Source organism: Schistocerca gregaria, chromosome 1 (genome assembly GCF_023897955.1).
Source record: "Schistocerca gregaria isolate iqSchGreg1 chromosome 1, iqSchGreg1.2, whole genome shotgun sequence".
NCBI classification, from domain to species: Eukaryota; Metazoa; Arthropoda; class Insecta; order Orthoptera; family Acrididae; genus Schistocerca; species Schistocerca gregaria.
This window is the reverse complement of record NC_064920.1, coordinates 351646718-351669285: the sequence shown is the minus strand read 5'-3', so window position 1 is coordinate 351669285 and position 22568 is coordinate 351646718. Positions and strand designations below refer to the sequence as shown.

Below are 22568 nucleotides of genomic sequence, written 5' to 3'. Positions count from 1 at the left end.
TGGAAAAATATTTGCGGATGCGTACGGAACTACGACTGTACCCAGGCGTGCAAATCGACGGCCACGAATGTGTTTCTTCGGGCTCCAAAAATATGGAAACCCCATAGGGAGAAATCGGGACTGCACTGACGACTTTTAAGTGTTTCCCGGCGAAAATTTTGTAGCGTATGCGAAACGACAGACACGCCAACTGTGGGAAATTCATGTGATCTTTTTCTTGCTCGTTGAATTTCAGGAACACGACGCCACGTTTAATGGACAACGGTGTGTGGACACATTGCAAAAACTGAAAAGCGCCATGAAGTGCAAACGCCCGAGAATGTTGACGGATGACACTGACGACGACATCATTTTGTTGCAATATAATGCCCGCCCACATGTTGCCCAGGTCGATTTGCTTCGGAAGAAGAGGTGCACCGCTGCGAACAGTCATCGTTCTGCAGGCACCTGCAAGCATTTTTCCATGAAGACATTGGCCATCTTGCCCCGCAGTGGGGTAAATGTTTTAAAAGTTCATTTAATTTTCTTATCTTCCTCGTTTTCATTTGACTATCCGTCTTAAGAAACTACTCATGACGACAGTTATCGCATTGCTGTACAGCCGCTTTCTAAATCTAGAGATAGGTTTTTACTGCGCAAGCAGCTTTACATTGTATAGCAGAGGAGCACAAAATAATCATGAAGGTAAGATGAAAGAAATTAGAGTTACCTACAGGGAAATAACCGCAGAGGAAGTACCCTTCACCACTCAATGTTAAGTGACTGTCTTATGGAATAGAGATGAAGATCTAGGCAGAGAGTAGGGACATTAAACCAGATGCGTGAGGTGTTGTGAACCATTGATAAGCTTAGTTCACGAGAAATGTAATGAGCACTTGCTTCATTTGGAATAATATGCTTGGTAGACGCAGAATTTGGGAAAAGCTCTACTGGATCCAAACATACTTCAGTTCTTATTTCTACACAACGAATCGATCGGTACCTACTGCCTACCGTTTCCAGTCTCAGTACATAATAAAATTCGCCGATACGCAGGTTCTCACTGTGGGGAAAAGTACCGGAGTTAACAACCATGACAATAATTTTAACAAGACACAAGAAAGCCTCAGGGTTGCCCTGTTGCATCCGAGGGCCGTTGTAGGTAACAATGAAAGAACTCCAGTGGTAACGACACGAGAAAAGCGCTCAGACGGTGACGCAGAAGGACACTGTCCGATCAACAGTATTCGCACAATTGGTCCAAATGGCTCTAAGCACTATGGGACTTAACATCTGTGGTCATTAGTCCCCTAGAACTTTGAACTACTGAAATCTAACCAACCTAAGGACGTCACACAACAGCCAGCCATCACGAGGCAGAGAAAAAACACATCTATGCCTGAGGCAGGAATCGAACCTGCGACCGTAGCAGCAGCGCGGATCCATACTGAAGCGCCTAGAACCGCTCGGCCACAACGGCCGGTACTATTCGCACATCTATGGCTTATTAGTATGGGGGTGCAACCACTATTCGATTTCATGACGGCTTGAACTCTGCTAAAGGCACTTTCAGTTAGATGTCAGAATGCCAATGGAGAAATGACAGCCCATTGTTCCTCAAGAGACGAAACCAGAGAAAGTAGTGATGTGGGATGTGGAGGCTGGAGCGGTCGGCTATGAGCAGGCCAGTCTGTTCCAAGAATATTATTGTCCACAGATCATTGCCTCACAGAAGCTACTTTATAACAGACTGTATTGTCATGCTGACACAAATATCGTCTCCGCACTATTCCTTCACTCTGTAAAATGTGTTCATATCCTTCTGCATTTAGCGTTTTCTGAAACACAATAATGGGGCTACCGCTGACCACGAAACACAACCGCCCATACCGTAACACCACCTCGTTTGTATTTCACTGCTGGCATTACACATGATACAATGCTCGACCATTGTACCCCATTCTTTTTAACTCCCTACGCACCATCACAGTCGTAGCTGCACTGTTGGTAGTTCTTTAGGTCCTTTGAGTAATTCCTTTCGCTGATTTCACGTGATTTCTTACAACCACCATTAGCAATGCGCGACGGTCCCCATCAGTCAGTACACCAGGTCTGTCTGGTATCGGTTTATCTATGGTTGTTCCTTCGAGTTTCCACTTCACAGTCACGACACCTAAGTTTATCAGGGAAGTTTTAAAAGCGTTGAAATGTCTCTGACGGATTTCTTACTCAGGTGGCATCCTGTGACCAGTACACGTTCGAAGTTACAGCTCTCCCTGATCGCCGGGATCTACTGTTATTCCTTCTGTGCTCCGTTGCGCTGTACACTGGCGCGTCCGCCTTTCGTAACAAATAATGTTCAATTCAGCACCAAAGGGGACTGTTCCGATATTTTTGTCGGAAAGAGTACACACTGGATGCAGGTATTTCTATTAGTGACGGAGGACAGTGTGCTGAACAACATTACATCAGTATTTACTTCATTACCGGAATAATAATTAGAGCTATGAGAAGTAGTATATTTTTAGGTTGGCTAGTACCTCCAAGTATACGTGACAGAAGCAAACCATTACTGATTTTTGCCCCTAGGTGGCACATTAAGTGTTGAAGTGTTGACGTGTGGACGCAAAACGGTTAGTCTATAATGCAGGCGTAGTCCACTTAGTGGTGCAGCTACGACCGTGCAGAAAACATCTGGCAGTAAATTTTGTCATGTGTTTCCCGGAAGACTGCATGGCGCAGAGAAAAAACAACGAGTGCACTAATATGTATACATATTAGGGTACCACATACAAAATGAATCTGCACTTATACCCAACACACCTTGTGTTGAAATCTCCGGCTGCGGGCTCGACTCCAGTCCTCCATCATTAGTTGAGAGTGAACCACGGATAATGCCAGTCGCTCGTACTGGCGAAACCTCAGAAAAGTCGCCGGACAAAAACGACCGAAGATCCCGAGACAAAAGCCTGTAGGCGACACGTCAGTAGTGTTATTACCAAACATACAGAGGTACGGAACAGCAGTGAGATGCGGTACTTCTGAGTGGTGACTTTAGCTACAGGAAAAATGCTGCATCAGAATGGTGAAGAAGAGGTGGGTCCAAACCCGAGACAGCTGCAGCAGGCGCTTCCGGGAGACTGCGCGACCGGACCCCGCCTTAGCGGGCAGGCGGTAGCCCGGCCGCCGGGTTTGCCCTTTTAAATCGCTAATACCGGCCGGTTCCCGAATACAATACGAGAGTCGCAGACGCAGAGGGCATTCCCCTCAGTCATGGTCCTCGTGGTCGGCCCTTGTCGGCCGCCAGGGCCTGCCCGCCGCGATTTATCGCCGCCGACTAGTTTCCATAGCCGCGGCAACCCCCTACTAATAAATACCGCTTGTAAGCAATTAGGACTTATACGGGATAGAGACGCATATGGCACTGGCCAGGCGCTGCGTAGGCGTGTAGCGAGTCCCAGCCATCGGCACCCTCTGTGAGTTATGGTGCGACTGCTGCAGTGTCCTGTGCGCGGTACTGCCTTACACGGTGGATGTAGACGACTATACACTGCCGGGTGGCCGAAGACCCTCGGTATCTTCGTGGTGACGTCACAAACTAAGAACTGTGAAAACGCATTAGGTTCACTAGCGCCACCACTCCAACGTTGCGAAAAGAGCACACACCAAATGAACAAATGCGTTTCAACTTCAGCGAATAATCAACTTTCCGTAATCAAGACCATATCTCAGAAACTAATTACCCAATCAAAATGAACTAAGCTTTTTTTCTGATGAAGTGTTACATATTTCTATAGTAGGTAGCACAAGTCAGAACTCGAAGGAAAATAACTATGATCGTATGTCCAGAATCCAATACCTGTTGAGATAAGGACCGTTCTACCTGAGTGTAGTGCTCGCACTCACGAGAGTTGGCAGAGTGAAGTATCACAATATGCATATGTGAGTAGATGCAAATCCTCGAGCAGTCATGGAGGCGAGGCTTCAGGATCGCTTCAGTACTAATGTACGACAGGTACTCTCGGTGAGAGACGCATAGGGCCATACACTTTACCAAACATATTGACAGGGGCTGTGTGTTACATATTCCTGCGTGATAAACTGCCACCGTTATTGAAGAACGTTGTCGTTCCAGAAAGGCAACGACTGTAGCTTATGGACCACCTCATTTTACACGGATCGTGAGACAGTACCTTGCAGCAACGTGGCGTGGGCGGGGATTGGACGAGGATTTCCGGTAGCATGGCCTTTCCGTTCAGTGGATATCAATACGTTGGATTTCTGGTGGCTATGGGGACATTTAAAGGCATTGGTGCATGCCCTACCCATCGACGATGTGCAGACATCGTAGGAGGGGGTGGCCAATGTATGTAACGCAATCAGAATGGCGACAGGTGTACTTGAAAGATTGCCTGATTCACTGCGAAGAAGGTTCAAATGGCTCTGAGCACTATGGGACGTAACTTCTGAGGTCATCAGTCCCCTAGGACTTAGAGCTACTTAAACCTAACTAACCTAAGAACATCACACACATCCATACCCGAGGCAGGATTCGAGCCTGCGACTGTAGCGGTCTCGCGGTTCCATACTGTAGCGCCTAGAACCGCTCGGCCACGCTGGCCGGCTACGAAGAAGGGTTGACGGATGTGTCAGGATGCGTATGATAACAACACGCAGCACTGCCTATAGTGTCTATTTCTAGGTAGCAGACAGATGGGAATGAGACGAGAGAGTGGCACATACCTCAACAGGTATTGCTTTCTGGACGTATCATTACAGGAGGGGAACTTTTCTTCTGTTTAGAACAATACTACCTCCCGTAGGACTGTGTCGAACTTGTTTTAAAGCACCTTGTATGTGTCCACCTCATCCTTGTGTGCAAGTGTAAGTCTAAAACAAAGTTGCAAGTACAAAAATTTTCAGAATATGAATATTTCAGTCTTTACAACCGGCTACTTTTTATTTTATTTTTTTATTATTATTATTATTTTTTTACCAGCCTCGGCACCAGTTTACTTCAACCATGGCGGAACTCGAACAGTTTACAAACTTAGTCATTTTGGAAATGCTTCTATACTTGGTCCGTAATCCACTGATTACCTTTTGGACATCAGACAGATCGCTCCGTTTGCGTATTTTGACGAGTGCACTGTTTTTCTGCCTCTCCACCGATACATTTTTATACCCTACCCTGATAGTGACTCCATCTGCCGTGTGTTGTGCTTATTGCACATTGACGTCGAACATAGGTGGTGGTCACATTAATGTGACTGGACCGGTTACTAGTTGACAATGTTTGCTTACATGTTTGGTTATATAGGCCTCAATCAATTGCAGTAAAAACTCTGTTAATTGATTTCCAGTCATGAACCATGAAAAGAAACTTAGATTTGAAGCCCGCCTCTCCTCCACAGTTGATTAGCCATCACATTCAAGGAAATTTTTTTGTTTTGTTTATGAAAGCGGTGGGGATAACTGCGAAATCGAATGTGAATGTCATGTGACTTTTGAAACTAATTGTTTTTATTCTTTTACTTTAACATGTTTTGAATGAATTCACCTGTATACAACCATACGTGACAGGACCGCAGTTATAATTGTGGGCCACCTTAAGGACAGGGTTTACCAGAGGAACAATGTGCTGATTTGAAGCGCGGCGTATCAAGAAAGGTAGCTAGCATACCTACGGACATGCTTCGTTCTGCTGTGCAGAATGCAGTCCTGCGATTTCAGGCTCTTCTGGACATTGAGGGGCGTCATATTGAGCCCCTTGTGTAGCAGTAATGCTACCGGTATGTAATGGTATGATGTACTGGGTCAACACACCAAAAGTATTTCGTCCTTGACATTAATGCTACAAAGTCTGGTCCTTGTACGGTTATTAGTTTCCGTGTTATAATGTGTTAAACAGTGAAAGCTCAATTATGGCCACCCGGTATAATTAATCCTTTAAACTTTTAAACCAGCTCTCGTACGTTCCTTCCATGCGTTAGACCCTGGTGGTTACTGAGAGTCTTCACCGTTTGAAGGTTCGTTGACCGTAAAAGTACTGTTGTGACAGCCACAAAAATGGTACAAATGGCTCTGAGCACTATGATACTTAACATCAGTGGTCATCAGTCCCCTAGAACTTAGAAGTACTTAAACCTAACTAACCTAAGGACATCACACACATCCATGCCCGAGGCAGGATTCGAACCTGCGACCGTAGTAGTCGCGCGGTTCCGGACTGAGCGCTTAGAACCGCTAGATGACAGCCACATAAAAGGTAGTAGTAAATATACGATAGGACAGATCTGCAGGTTCTACTTGTGGAGAACAGAATGTTTAAATGACACGAAGCGAGACGCTTTGCCTTCAAACAATGTGAACTCCTTTTCCCGATACATCCACCTCTTAGTACATCGAACGCTAACAGACAGGTTCAAAGATCATTTGTTTCTGTTTAGAAAAATGGACGTAGCTTTCTTATAGAAGTTTGCTTTCTACTTTTCATGTAGACAATCTTTGAATTGTAATCAACGTTTGTTAATTAATCATAGACGTTATGTGTATTACTAAGAGCCATTTTACATGTTTATACGCAAAAAATAAAGAACAAAACGCCACTTTACAAGATGTGCTCTAACATCAGTCTGAAGGGCTAAGTGGTGCAGCGAATACCTCGGCAAGTTTCTCAGTGCCGTTAGTACCTCAAGACTGATCTCAGCTAAAGCCGATAGGCTACCGGACGCAGTGTCCGAGGAATGGGCCGAAGCATATGTGGCGACGGCAGCCTGCCCAACTGACTACGGGGCTGTTGGCTCCTGCAGAACACTGGAGACAGTGCTTCAAACAGCCTATAGTGTTCTATTTCCCATCGTGAGAATTTTGGCGGACGATATCCCCATCTCTCTCGTCGCTAAGGAAGCAACAATACGTATCGAAGGGTCGCCTGCTGGACCTGAGGTGGTGCTCGACCAGGTTTAATGATGGCTGTGGCCCAAGCAGGACAATTTTCTGATTGCCGCCGCTGACCCTCCCCCGTCGCGCCCTGAGTCGCGAGCCAGGGTTCAGAGCCAGAGCCCGGGGCGAGGTCACGTTGGAGGCAACGAACCCGCGAGGCTGCGACCCCACAGAGAGGTCCCCTGTGAGTTATGTGACCGACGCAGCAGCCTAGCCGCTGCCGCCGCCGCGTCCCCGTCGTAAACATCGGCCAGGCCGCTGACCATTTATTCGGCTGTCCTCGGCGCCGCTACACACTTTGTGTCCGCCACCCGTCACCTCCTTTGCCTGTAAACTGGACTTATAACGCCGGTAATGAGCCGGCGCCGCACCAGAGTGGGCGAACCACTCACCATTCTTCGTATTTTCTTTTTCGCGTGGGACGAACGTTTGCACGCATCCCGTCTAATAACAGTTATAGAATTCGGCAAGAACACTTTTTTTTCGTCGCCCTCTCGAATGGTTTGATGCTAACGTTTTCTGTCGTAACCGTATATTTTCATCCCTAATTGTACAGGGTGAGTCATATATGGTGAAAAGCGTTTCGCCCGTGATTTCACGCGTTGAATTACAAACACAATTTTTTCCACTGTGGTTCAGTGCACGTGCGTAAGACATAGGAAAGAAACGCAAAGCTGCAAAATTTTGCCTGCCGCGGTGGCCGAGCGGTTCTAGCCGCTTCAGTCCGGAACCGCGCGACTGCTACGGTCGCAGGTTCGAATCCTGCCTCGGGCATGGATGTGTGTGATGTCCTTAGGTTAGTTGGGTTTAAGGAGTTCTAAGTTCTAGGGGACTGATGACCTCAGATGTTAAATTCCATAGTGCTCAGAGCCATTTGAACCATTTGGAGAATTGTGCCGTGTAGTAAACAGTGCTGCTCTTTCATCCATCGGCCGCTCTTTACATGACACGAGAATGTACAATGTTACTGACGTCAACGAGTAGTTCATAAGTTCTTATACGATTGCTCGTACTCCATGAGGTTATGTATACATCTATATGTATGCTTCGCAAGCCACCTTACGGTGTGTGGCGGAGGGTGCCTCTGGTAATACTACCTGTTCCTGCCTTCCCTGCTCCATTCGCGAATGGCGCGTGGGAAAAATGACCGTCGCTAAATCTACATATTGCCCTTATTTCTAGAAATTTCCCGTTGTGGCCATTTCGTGAGAGATATGTGGGAGCAATTAGTAGTTTCCAGTATTCCTGGAACGTACTCTCTCGGAATTTGAATAGTAAATCTCTCCCTTAAGCACAACACCTCTATTGTAGCGTCTGTACTGGAGTTTGTTGAGCATATCCGTAACGCTCTTGCGTCGACTAAACGATCCCGTGAAGAAAAGCGCTTCTCTTCGAGCGATATTTTCTATCTCTTCTATTCATTCAATCAAGTAAGTGTCCCAGACTGATGAACAATACTCTAGATGCGACCAAACAAGTGCCCTGCAAGCCACTTCTTCCGTGGATGAAATACATTTCCATAAGATTATTTCTTTAAATCTCGGCCACCTGACTTTCTCACTGTTTGCTTTATGCTGCGACTCCACTTACGGTCGCTATGGATGATTACTCCTAGGAATTTTACTTTAGTTATTTGCTTTTTTTGTTATCTATCCGGTACTAGTTGATACAAAATAGACCTCTTCTGCCTCATGTAATGAATGTGTTGGAGAACAACTTGTCCAGAATTTTAGGCTCTTCAATGTATCGCTAAATGGTTAATGATTCTCAATTTTTGTAAACGATATTAGTTTAGAGGCAAAATCATAGGAACGGTTGTTGCCCTGTAATGCATAGGAGTATCTGATTCTCGGAAGATTTTTGCTCAATTATGATTTACACCGTTCTAAAAAAATGGCTCTGAGCACTATGGGACTTAACATCTGAGGTCATCAGTCCCCTAGAACTCAGAACTACTTAAACCTAACTAACCTAAGGACATCACACACATCCATGCCGGAAGCAGAATTAGAACCTGCGACCGTAGCGGCCGCGCGGTTCCAGATTGAAGCGCCTAGAACCACTCGGCCACACGGCCGGCTTACACCATTCTACACAAGTTACATCTACCAGGACATTGCACCTGCCAACAACAGTGTTAATCAATGACAAAAGTGGAAAATAAAGTACTAATCAACTGACTGGTTGAATATCAACCCTAGTCACTAGATTTAATGCTCTGTAACTTCCATATCTTGCCGCATCTAAGGAAGTATATGGTTAGAACTTCGTGCGTGGTGATGTGATATATGCCAGGAGATCACTAGGATTTCCCGTGTCAGCATTGCTTTTACTGTTTACGACCCCAGGGGACACGCATAGCTTGCCCTTTCGTGGGCAAAGTTATTGAGCAGTTCTTTTAATGAATGGAGAGCAGATAGTAGTTAACATATAGGTATATTTATCATACAGAATATCAAATTTACTCCAGCTGTGAAAGTGAGGTCACACACCAAGGTTGGAAGTATTCTTCCCACCGCCCTTCCTTGAAGTTAAATCACAAAAACAACTTTTTCAATATATGTCATATTTATTTGGTAAATTTACTTCTCTTGTTACAATGATTGTTCACAATTACTTGTCTGGCTAGATGGATCCTGTATGTGAGCTGATTATGCTGTCCACTTTCTCTTTTACTTATTTTCCACAGGATAAAACTGTTCACTGCAGCAACGTCCACCAGGATAAAAATACTCTGTGCCACCATTTTACATAACGTCTACCAATAGAACACACATATTCATATGTCATAACACAACAAAGTCTATAGACACTCATGTTTGTTAGCCGATCACTAGTCACAAGTATGGGCGAACGAACACGAGTGTCTACAGACTGTGTTGTGTTATGACATATGAATATGTGTGCTCGCAATATGTAACAGCGTGACAAATGTATTTAATAGCATTGACAACGACATATAAATGGGTCAGCTCATTTTAAGTTGACATGGCTTAAAGTCACAAAAATTTGCACTTGATAATGGCCTAAGGCCGAAATTGCATTCGTGAAATAAAGAAAGCGTTACAGTCACTGGCGTAAGTATGATGTCTTTTATAAAATAACTGCATTCGTTAAAAACAAACTTCACTCCCGTCATCCATTAATTTTGTGAGTAAATGTAAATTTAATAATTTTTGGCCATGTTTTTTTCTTGGTATTTAGGACTATTATTATAATTTCATGGAACTTTCGAGGCATCACCCATGGTCTAGTCGTCCTTCTTTTAGAAGACATTACAGTGATTTAGATTGAAATACATCTGAGGCACATAGTGACCCTGTGGATGCTTCTATGAGTATTCTCCATAACGCAAGTACATCAAGAACTTCAACTTCTTTGCCAGGTCCTGAACTACTCGTTGGAAATTCTGTTCGTGGCGACGTTGATGGTTACAGTGAAGATGAGACTGCCATGATAAACTCACAAGCAAGAGGGTTCACATCGTACAGATTAACGGATGTGCAGTGCTTCTCTGAAGAGGTAGGACAATATGTTAATGTAAGCTGTGAATCTCCTGTAGAAGTGTTTCTGAACTTGTTTCCATGGGATATGATGGGAAGTCGATAATTGTGTTTCCCAGTGGCTCCAAAGTGAAACCATCTATATAAAAATTTTTTGAAGAGTTCTTGTTGTAGTCATTGTTTATGATTACGATAAAGGTTAATTTTACGAAACTTTATTTCGTATTCTTGTTAGGACTCAAAGGGTTAACAAAGCCAGAATCATTTCCTTTCATATTGATTAGTTTTTCCTGTCTCAATTAACGTAATGGTATTTCCTCTTCGTTCAACAGTTAAGCAAATCCTCATTTCTTTATCCACGACTCTTCTTTTTGTTTTCCAGTTACTCATATCACATCGTTTCACTCCGTTCTTCATTCTTCACTATCTGGATTCCACAACTTCCCCAACTTCTTCTTCCTTTCCCCTCCTTCTATTCACAGACGTTAATTTCTATCTTTATCATTATCCGGGGTTTTCAGACGCATACAGTCCAGTCCCGAGACCTGGAATATACCTAGAAACTTGGAATGACGCGGAGATATAGCCAATGACTGGGTATTGTGTGCTGTCCTTAGGTTAGCTAGGTTTAAGTAGTTCTAAGTTCTAGGGGACTAATGACCATAGATGTTAAGTCCCATAGTGCTCAGAGCCATTTGAACCATTTGAGGTATAGCCAGTTCCCAAACCTGCGAAGAGATCCCCCAAAATATTTCATTCCATCAATCTGTTTATCCAGCACTTTCCGAATTTTCAAGTAGTTGTGCCTGGAGACACTGCAGCGATTCGTCCACGCCGAGCAGGTCCTGTCGGATGAGCGGTTCAGATGGCGGTGAGGCGATTCTACGCTGTACTAACTGATGAGACTCGCGGAGAACACCATGGAGGCTACGGAGCTTCGTGGGTACTATGGGGCCATACTACTTGCCATGTTCCGAACCTTTGATACAGTGAGCTGTGGGGGTCTGTTCTACAAGTCCAGCTGGTTTGTTCCTAGCAGGAGACACAGATTGGATTGGGATTGTCTTGAAGTCGGAACATCTATGGCGTAATTCCATAGGGCTCTGTACTGGGACCAGTGTTATATATGTCCAGTTTCCGGGTGACAGACCACAGGCTAAACCGGCCACTTGACAGTTTATGCCGCTGATATGACACCACTGAGTAAAAGCAGGAGCCCTGCGAGCTCCAACGTCAACTGCAACGAGGGTTGGACGAATTCATCGCCTGGCCTACCACAAATTGTCTGGTGTACAACCTGGACAAGACCCAGATCATAATCAACGACTGGCGCCGCCTCCTAATCGCCCTATTTCCAAATGATATCCGTAGTGCACCAGTCCAGTAGACGAAAACAATCGTGTACTTGGGCTCCAAGACAGACACTCGTCTCACGTGGTGCTATCATGTCACGAACATTTGCTGTTGGGCTATGGAACACTTGCGTCACCTTTACCCGGTTCTCAATCCGCAATCATTATTCCCACTAAATGCTGGTCTCACTATTTCCTGTGGCCGCTGTCGTCAGGGACAATGCTGCATAACACAACGTTGGCGGGCTCGGACGTGTACAAAACTGAACCCTTAAGCTGCCATTGGACCTAACGTCATACTATAGAATTAAGCTGGTTCCCCAGGTGGCAGACGTCCCATACCTACCGGAGCATTTCGTCAAGCGTCATGAGATTTCTTCAAGAAGGACTCCCAGAACATACACATCCAGCACATCTTTCAACTGGAACACAAAGGTCTCCAACATCACGACTCTCTTGGCAAATATGCTGCGTAATTAAGGGAGCGGTAAGCAACGAAAAGAAAGAAAGAAAACAAAAAAGGATATCCATGTGTAAAGAAAAATAAAGCACAACTCAAAGAAGGGAGACACAACCGAATGGTTTAACCTCAGCCATAAAATGGAACAAATAACACAGTAAAGATTTCTTAGCTGATGCGAGTGGCAGCAGTCGTGTCTTGGAGTAATAACAATTTTGAGTACCTGTTGCTGTCTCATAGATATTTCAAAGAAATAGTTTGGGATTACAAATCTGAGGATCTTATTTGCAAAAATCCACTGGGGAGAACTAAAAAGTCAGATTTCACGCGACATTTACATTTTAGCTATTGCACATCGTAAGCAGATGTGACAGGACACATTTAAGTTGACCTGCACCAAAAAGAAGTGATGCGTGATGCTGTATCGGGAGAAAACAGAAATGTACCAAGACAGTATCGAATCATTCGAAAACAACCAATCCAGTTCTTTGGAAATGAAACTAGTTGGCCTTCCTCAGCACAATTACTTCTGTAAAGCGGCAGAATGGAATATCAGATTCGACAGAATTCCACGGTATCGTATATAAACTGATAAATTTATCGTTGAAGCAGACACATTTGAAGAAAAGTGAGGAGGAGGTATCGGATATGGCAGTGCGACACGGACGTGCCTCAGCGTAATGAGGGGAAACAAACCGGTTCTGCTCATTACGGGTCGACCGCTCGCTGACGGGACAAGTTACGAGTAACAATGGGGATTCCATAACCGCGGCGCTCATGAAAGCGCTCTGAATGAACGGGCCGGCGAGGCGAGGTGAAGCGAGGCAGGATTCCTGTAGCCTTATAGACAGTCGTCGTATATGGCGGCGTGCCGGTAGCGCGGAGAAATCTCCTCCGACTATGAGGCCATAACACAGTCCTTTTAGAGGCAACCATTAAGTCGGCGGCGGCACCTCTGGTCACGGAGAATGGCCCCGGGATCACTGGCTGCGAGGCGGCGACCGGAGTGTCCCACGTGGACGCTGACGCGCGTCCTTCACAAAGCGAAGGAACTCGAGGTAGAAGAATCTGGAGCGATAAGCTGGCCTGAGGGGTATCTCGGTAAAACGGAGCTCCCCTTCTGACGGTTATCCGCTGTATAGCGGCTCCCTTCGTAAGAGTAGTCAGGCGCATTTTGTCTGTGTTTCGGCGCATATTTGCGATTTCATTTCTGCGATGTGTAGCTGCAGTGACCGCAAACAGATAATGTCCATCCAATTTTTCGTACGACGCCCAGTGATGACGGGAAGTGTCGGTTTGTTTCCCGTTACAAACAAAACGATTTTTAAGGCAGAATTTTACGTGTCCATTCGACAGAGGCGACGCTTATGTGATAATCAGCATATTTCTTCGACAAACTCATCAAAGAGAATTTTGCTATTTTGTCTAAAACTGACATGGTGAGACCGTGGCTGTGCACAATTAATACAGGTTAATTCCTACAAAGAAGAATGTGTCAACTTCATCTGTAATATTATACGCTCATAATTTAAGGTTTATGTTTGTGTTTTATTTTTCATTATGTTATGTTATTCTTTAAAAACAGTCATACTGTGAAATCAAAGCAATCTGTATATCGTAATGTCTCTGAGAGAAAACGCCTCTGACACTACTGTATTTGTAAATCTGTAATCTTTGTGATAACTTCACATGTGGCAAATTATTTTTGGTGTGTGTGTGTGTGTGTGTGTGTGTGTGGTGCTTTTCGCAATATGGTGATGTACAAATTACAGAAGTGCTGGATATATTTTGGAATATTCGAAAAATACAACCCTGCAACTTGGCAATAAAATCGCTTTTACTTTGTATTTCATCGTTTGGAGGTTAGCTATTTTCACATAGGGCGCTTCTAACTCTGTTTTCTACCGTATGGCACCAACACATCAAGAATCGTTCGCCACAGTGGAAGAAAAAATCGAAAACTGACTATTATGTAAAGTGTATCTTGCAAATCATGTGAACAGCCGTCTGATGATGAACTTGCCAGTTCGAAACCGGTAACGGCGCTATTTACCTAAATAAATAGCAGCATTGATAGTGGCTGGTTCCTGTCTTCTTCTTTGTAAGAATTAACCTACATTAAAGAGAATTTTTCAACATTTTTATAATTTTTTACATTGAAGAAGACAAACATGCAACCTTCCGTGTCACACTTCTTCCAAACGATTAACAGGGCGGTAGCGAAATAAATAAAACTAGAATATATCAGCAGAAAACCTTTTATTAAAAGGGACCGATGACCGTGGCAGTCTGGTCCCTTTAATCCCACAAACCAACCAAATTTTTATTAAAAGAATTGAGAGCATAACAGCTTCGTTCGACAGAAACTTAGATCATCAATGTTTGAAAATTGTGTCGTGTGCATGGTGTGTTCTGCTATGCAAGCATTCGTTCACCGTATCGACGAGATGCTCTTTCACCACTGCAACATCTCAAGTGAAATATCTCAAATTTCTTCCTGAATTACTCATTTAATACATCCAGGAATTAAAACGAGTCATCTAGAGCTTTCTCTAATAGCAGTTACACAAAAAAGTAGATGTGAACAAATCAAACATGTTTTAATGTCATGGGATGTCAAACTCATGAAATGACACAGTTACGGACCGATTCCAGAACTGTCACCGCTGACTACCTTCCAATGTTTGCTGTCGTACCATACAGTATCATACACGTATCATTAAGATGAGGAAGATACTTGGACAGTACGTTATTGCGTCTTAACGTAGAGCCCAGAAATGAGAACATACGCAGAGTCATATGAAAAATTCTGTATGGAATTCAGAAGTAATTAGCGTACCATGAATTTCAAAACCGTGTAGTTTCTGGTGAAATTGACGACAGTCCTTCTCGTTTCTACCGAGAAACGATTACAGTTGACAAACACGTCAGCAGCTTAATATTAAAGAGTAATGATGAAAGTAAACTATGCGGTGAGTGACACTTCTACGTCACTTCTGACTTGTCCTATAAATTTAACGTAAATGTCCTAGACATTACATCTAAAAGTTCGACAAAATAATATCACTGTACAGTGGCGTCTAATATGCTCTAAACTGTAAAGAATCGCTTTTCAGGAAACGATTAAGGACTGAGCAATGATAGTTCTGTTATCAGAAATACAGCAAGCGCGCTCTCCAACATTTCGCTATTGTCTCTCATTTACATTCTCTCACGGTCGGCGGCAGTTGTAACACCACGCAGAGCTTCTTCCAAAGCTGCTGGTCATGATCTTCAGCACTTGCCGCCGACTGACAGAGCAGACTTACAGGAACAAGTGGCGGTATCGTGCCATCTCTGAAAACAATGTGTTCTAAAAGTTCACCGTTCGCGGATGCGGAGGCCGCTGTGAATCGGTAACGGCGCCTAAGCTGCGTTTGTTCCCCTTGGAGGAGACAGAACAATGGTGGCCCAGCTGCCGGCTGGAACAGCGGCCGAGTCGCCTGGAAAATTCTGCTGAGGGTCAGCGGCGCGGTGCTCCGAAATGTGGTATCCCGTAAACGATCGCCAGGCAGACCTTACGTTACACACTCTGACCTCGGAGACCAGCAGACACTGTCTCATGGGCCATCGTTCCAAATACTGTGTCCAGACTGTGAAAGTGAGGGAAAATGAAAAGTTTTTACGAGATTATCCAAATAATTTAGCTTTTTCCAGGCCCATTAGTGTGGTGGTGCTCAACCTGTGGATGATCGCTACCTGTGGATTAAGTATTTGCCGTCAATATCTGATTGACAAACTGAGGAGAGCTGGTGATGGTGCGTGTTCTGTCTCATCAACAGAAAGTGTCGTGGATTCATTGCAAACGGTTCTACAACGCATCGTCTGGGGTATTCACTGAGAGAATAGAAACTTTTGGAATGTGGTTCTCTAGAAGAATGTTGAAAATTGGGTGGGCACGGCGAATAATTAATGAGAAAGTACAGGATCGAAAAAATATTGGGAAAAAAGAAATTGATGGTATAGCTTAAAGAAGGTATCGCTTGATACAATATAGTCTGAGGTATCATGGCATTGTCAATTTGGTAATGAAAAGAAGTGGGGGGAAGGAGGAAACGGGGGTGGGGGTGGGAGGAGGGGCAAAAATTGTAGATGAAGACAAAATGTTGAATACAGTAAGCAAATACAACGGATACGGGTTGCAGTAATTATTTAGAGATGAAGAGGCTTTCACATGAAAACTTGCGTGGAGCAATGCATCAAACCAGGTATTCCGACTGGACGCAACAAGAAGACAACTTTTTATATCAAATACACATCAGACAATTTTTTCTTTCATTTTTATTTTTTGGCTGTCTTATTCTGTATTACGGATTTTTTGTCCACTTTGAATTGTATGTCAGTTTGTGAGAACATACGATAGCAAGCAGATCTTCCTTACAATACAATACTTTTAAGTAAAATTTCAGTATGAAATGTTTCTTCCACTGTGGCTCTATCGTATAATCCTTTTATTACTTTACACAGTCAGTAATGGCTCGGAGTTGACTAATCAAAAGTGTATTTAAAGACGTCATCTTAATACACTAACTCTGAACAGATGTCTTCAGGAGCAGTATTCCAATACTCAAAGTAAGCGCTATAGGAAGAACGAGAAGAAGAAAAAGAAGAAGAAGAAAAAACACTGCTACTATAAGTAGACGCATATAAGACATTCCGTCACTTCAGTGACTGTAGCCAGCATGGAGTGTTTCACTCTAAAACGCAGTAAATGAACCACTTGCTTTACAGAGTAATTTGTCATATTTGCTCATTATGAGGTATTGTGTCTTAAAAGAATTCAACGGCAGAGCTAAATCGCTCTACAGAAATTTCAAGTCATCTGACACCATATCCACACGGAAAGAAACTTATCGCCACAAGCTAAATGTATCCTAATATATGCTTAAGTGTGGCTCTATAGATAAGTAATCAAGCGTCTGACTATAAATCAAAAAGGTCCTGGATTCAGCTATCCAACGATTTGTTTCTGATACTTATACCGATTTCACATCAGGAAAGATTTTCTGATGTGAAAAATGTCAACTTGAATCGAACTGCGGGTTCTACGTTAAATTGTAAGACCCCCTTCTAACTGATTAGATAACACAGTTCAAAGATCACAATAATTTAAGTGGATGTCACCTCCAGTCCGCAGTAAGTCACTGCGGTGCTCAAAATATTTAGCTTAAAAAAGCATTAAATCTTTACGTCTTGATGCATGAACAATGAAACAGAATTAAAAGTTTCAGTCAACTTCCCGTAAGTCAGCGATGGATGGCTGGAAAAGGTAACACACCGACTCATGCCTTCGACGAGTCCAAGTTTCATTCCATTCCTTATCCTTCCCGAACCCAGCAACAACATTTATAGTGTCATCGATGTAGATAGAAAAGTAAATGTTAACATTTCGTCTTCCTTCCTGTCATACTATTGCTCTCTGTTGTACAGAAATCATCTGTTGCCCTGTCGTGGCTGCAAAATTTTTTGACACCAAGAGCGGAGAAAAACTACAGGGACGATAACGGAGCAATAGAATACAGTTGGTTTTCCTTCCTTTATGATATCATTCATTCGAGAGGCTAGATCTTATTTTTCGTATCTTGGTCTTTCATACTAAATTTATCCGTACGTACTGACTGCATGTGAAATCTTCGATAAAATCTCTTTCATACTCTAGTCTTTCCCTGCTGTTTGCACATTTCTCTATTACTTCTAGGGTTAACTTAAATATTCGAAGACGACCTACTCCTTATTCTGGTACGACTTTTCCATATAATCCTTTTCTTGTAGGCACTTCATGGTATATTTTTGTTTCCAACATTTTCCGTCTACTCAATCTTTAAAGAGTTTCTGCTATAATACATTTCAAATCTTGCCAATTTTCTTCTTTTCCCTGGCTGCATGTTGCATTTAGCTGTAATGCTGTGCGTGTTCTATAGACAGAGTTTTAGAACGATCTTATTGAATTCTGTCTTTGGCAACGATGTAACATATTTTCGACAAAAGCTTTCTTCGTCTCATTCAATCTATTCTGTCATACCCTTTGTGAGCACACTTCCGTGCTAATATAATCTCATCACATCATTTGAATTTTCTCTAATTTTGTTGTTCAGCAGGACTCTATTCTGCTTTCTATTATGTTTACCGTTAACCGTTAACATTGGCTAAATGGCACCCTATTGCATTGAATTATTACTTTTTTAAGTTCCCGTAAGTTTCTCCCAGATAAGTTATGACACCTACAAATCTTGGAATTGTTCCATCTTTCTACGAAACTTTTTTACCTGTTCTAAAATCGTTATTCACTTCCTTAACTACCTCTTGGATTTTAAGACTACAACAAAGGCGACAAAAAGAAACGAGCGGTTCGAATGCTCTTCGTAAAATTAAATTTGGACCATGTTTTTCGAGTTTTATTGCTTTCATTTTCTTCAGAGACGTGTACGTAATGGCTCATCTGTGCTCTATAGTCCTTCTTTGTCTGGGTTTCGAATATCCCAGTGTACTGTATATTTTAGTGCAGGTTTCTCTATTCTCATATTGCTACGAAGGTCCTCTTTTTCTCTCTTCTTTTATCCGTTTACCAAGCACAGAAGTGGAACTTGATTTCTGGTCCGATTATCCCTCAGGAAGGGAAACTCATCTACTTTTTCTTTTCATTCTTCTGATGATGATAAATCTCGCGCAATAATCACGACAGTAAAATTAGACATTCACCTTGTATACGGAGCCATCAACAATCGTGTTTTTTCTGTAGCGCCAGCGAATGGAACAGGAAATTATTCTGCTTCAATACGTTTCCCCCACCTCACATAAAACAGTAGATACGGGCGGAGTAGAATTACGTACACCTGCGGCAAGTGGAAGTAGAGACCATGACCTTCAGACGGGAAAGTGGTGCAGGGAGCGTGCAGAGAGTGCAGTGCAGCGGCTGCGGCAGCGGCAGCGGCAGCGGAAGCAAGTGGCATTCCAGCCGACTGCTCACTGCGCGCTGCTAATTGTCTGCCGGCGGCGAGGGTGGCGCAGCGCTCCGGTCCTAACGGGACGCCGCGCCGCTGTGCTCGCTCCGCTGGCGGTACTCACTGCTCCTGTAGACGGGCTGTGCGAGTCGTGGGCCTCGTTCTGCTAGAAAGCAATGCCACTCTTTCTCAAATCACATCCTTTGCCTATGGGTATAAGCCGGCCGCGGTGGCCGAGGGGTTCTAGGCGCTTCAGTCCAGAACCGCGTGACTGCTACGATTCGAATCCTGCCTCGGGCATGGATGTGTGTGATGTCCTTAGGTTAGTTAGGTTTAAGTACTTCTAAGTTCTAGGGGACTGATGACCTCAGATGCTAAGTCCCATAGTGCTCAGTGCCATTTGAACCATGTTTTGAACCAGTGAGTATAAATATGAAGAAGTGGGCAGCTTTTGGACAGATGGCAAATTAACTCCAGTGGTCATAGTGCCACCGGCATCGGTAGATTCCGCCGACGACCGAAATCAGCCGAAGACGGCCGATATTGTAAAATCAGTACGGCACTACTTGCGAGGTCACAATGCAGCCGATCTCATCGCCCGAACGTAAAGATTTCGGAAGACTTACGATGAAATTCAGATGAGTTTGTTTGCATATGTCGAATCGGCTGAAGTTTTCACACACGAAATGTAGAACATGACCAGCTGATAAGTTTAGTCTAAAAAAGAAGGAGTTTTTTGTCATCCTGAGGATGAAAAATATCGTAATCGAGATATTGCTTTGAATCTATGGATTGAAAGTACAGCTTTACTGGAAACCATAAGTACGTAAAATCTTTATCGGAAATTTCAAGCCTACATTATAACTTCTAAAAATAACTTGATTAAGTGAAAAGCTTGAATTTGCTGTAGTGTACCCTTTATTGGTAGTGACATGCGGGTATAAGCTGTCTACGAATTATTATTACTAGTTACTGGCGTTATTATGCCAATGGCGTGATTATTCTGTTATTTCAGTTAGTTTGCAAATGGAGTGTGCATGTTTTCACTTTTCAGTCCTTTCGGTGTTCAAAGTATGTTCGTCTTTTACACGTATGCTGAATGACAGTCATTTGAGGGATAATTGACTTATATCTGTTTTGTTCAATTTATTTAAAGCTGCGCAGACTGTTTTTCATCCTGTTTTTCAGTGTCACCACAATCATCTTGAGTATGAACCACAATGTTCCTCTATTCATATCGTACATTCGTAAAATTTAACTTTTTTTTTCAATAACTAGCGAAAGATGTTCTTTTAGAGGCAGATATACATTCTGTGTCTCTTTAACAGCAAATGCCGCGATGCACCACTAGTGTCTAAGCACTAAGCACCGCTCAAGAAGTTTCAGATCTAACCTCCTTGAGAGAACAGGTTTTAACCTAACGTCGCCTCCCTCATACCACCAAAAGCTGACGGAGCAGACCGTACGCACTAAGAGCGACCTATCGGCCGACTTCTGGCGACGGTGTCTGGCGACCGTTTTCGGTGCCACTGTGAACGCAGCTTCCACGGTGCGTTTCCACCCGTACGCCTCGCGGCTAATCACCGAGCGGCTGTGCTTGCCGCACACGCAAGAACAGGCACGTGTCTTCCTGGCTGATATGGGGAGACTCCTGCACCCCCATGCACATTGTTCAGAGGCATGCGTGACTTTCCACCGATGCATACGCGACATTCGCTCTTCCTGCAACGGCTGCATGAGCCTAGTGCGAATGGAAAATAGTACAAATGTTAAGGCATCTTTCACCTAATTTAGCCGGCCGCGGTGGTCTAGCGGTTAAGGCGCTCAGTCCGGAACCGCGCGACTGCTACGGTCGCAGGTTCGAATCCTGCCTCGGGCATGGATGTGTGTGATGTCCTTAGGTTAGTTAGGTTTAAGTAGTTATAAGTTCTAGGGGACTGAGGACCACAGCAGTTAAGTCCCATAGTGCTCAGAGCCATTTGAACCATTTTTGAACCTAATTTAGCACAGGTCACGTGAGAAGAAAAATGTCTCTACCTGTTGGTAAATAGCCCGTATCACATGTCAGAAAAAACATCGTCCTTTCTATGACACCTGTAATTATGATGGACTTCAAAAACATATTCTAATCTGAATATGTTCTCCGCAGCTACCAAAACGGGTGAAAGCCAAATCGCACTCTTCACGCAGGAAGATTTGGTGTTTCGGGACTTAGATTCAGTACCATGCCGTCGGCTATTGAAAAGAAAATTTGTTCGTTTGCGATGATACCGAAAGCTTCTTAACAGACAGAAGCTAGCAAGCTCTGCTGTATAACAAGTCGTTCACAGATGTACACTCATTGGGATGTGGCGCAGGAAAATGTGACTAATGTTACTGTTGATATTACAGATTAATGACGAAGCTGATAGAATCAGTTGACATCTCAGACTGTTTGTAATGATGTCATTACCCCGTCGTCAACAATGTGGGAAAACAGACAACAAACTCTTGATGTAGGGGAAAGTGAAAGGCCGAATTTCACAAGACCTAAAATACACGTTAAATAGTCACACTTGACTGTCAGTCATCTTACGTATACACTTACCTGTAGATATTTAGTGGAAATATCACATCAGCTCAATTGTAGAAATAATAATAATAATATTCGAGTAATGGGTGGGATATTTGCGACACGTACGAAAGAAATTGCATAGAAAGTATTTGCATGAAACATGTGGAATCTGTTTAACTAGTGAAGATCCTTGTAAAGTCTAATTGCTGGAGCCTTTAAGCGTATCCAAGAAGGCTAACTCGATTAAACTAGGGTTCGAGTGGAGGAAGGGTATAACGAAAAGGTTCCAATATTTCAACCTGTAGACATCTGCCGAGAGACGCGTAATTTCTAGTTATAACCTCTTTAAAACGTACCAAGGACCGACTTTCATAGAAGAATATACGAATAATCTTCAGTCGCCTATGTATCGCTCCCGTAGGTACATGTAACATACGTAAAAGAGAACAAGTTATGTAAGGTAGCACAATTGCCAATATATCATTAGCAGTAATATTGCACTCGTTTTTACATATTGTATTTTGGAGGTGCTTTAGTTAAACTGATGTTTGGGGCTTAAAGAGTATCGATAAGGCAATCTGGGATGGTTGCCATATACTATTGATGGAACTGTTGTGTGGGGTTCCAAGACTACACCTTATCAAATTGTCTGAATTTCCTGTGTATTGGGCACCACCTGTATCTCATATATGAATGCTACATGCCTCAGCTGATATTTATAGATTTTGTGACTTCCTATAAAATGGTAATTATGAACTCTTACTGATGCTAGTAATTTACATGCTGTAATTTTTC

The 22568-nt window shown here is 43.4% G+C and overlaps 1 protein-coding gene across 4 annotated transcripts in view; it reads right to left on the bottom strand.

Annotated features, from left to right (window-relative positions):
• The window catches only part of LOC126345346 (uncharacterized), a 997319-nt gene that overhangs the window by 471871 nt on the left and 502880 nt on the right, over positions 1–22568 (bottom strand). The window lies entirely within an intron of this gene.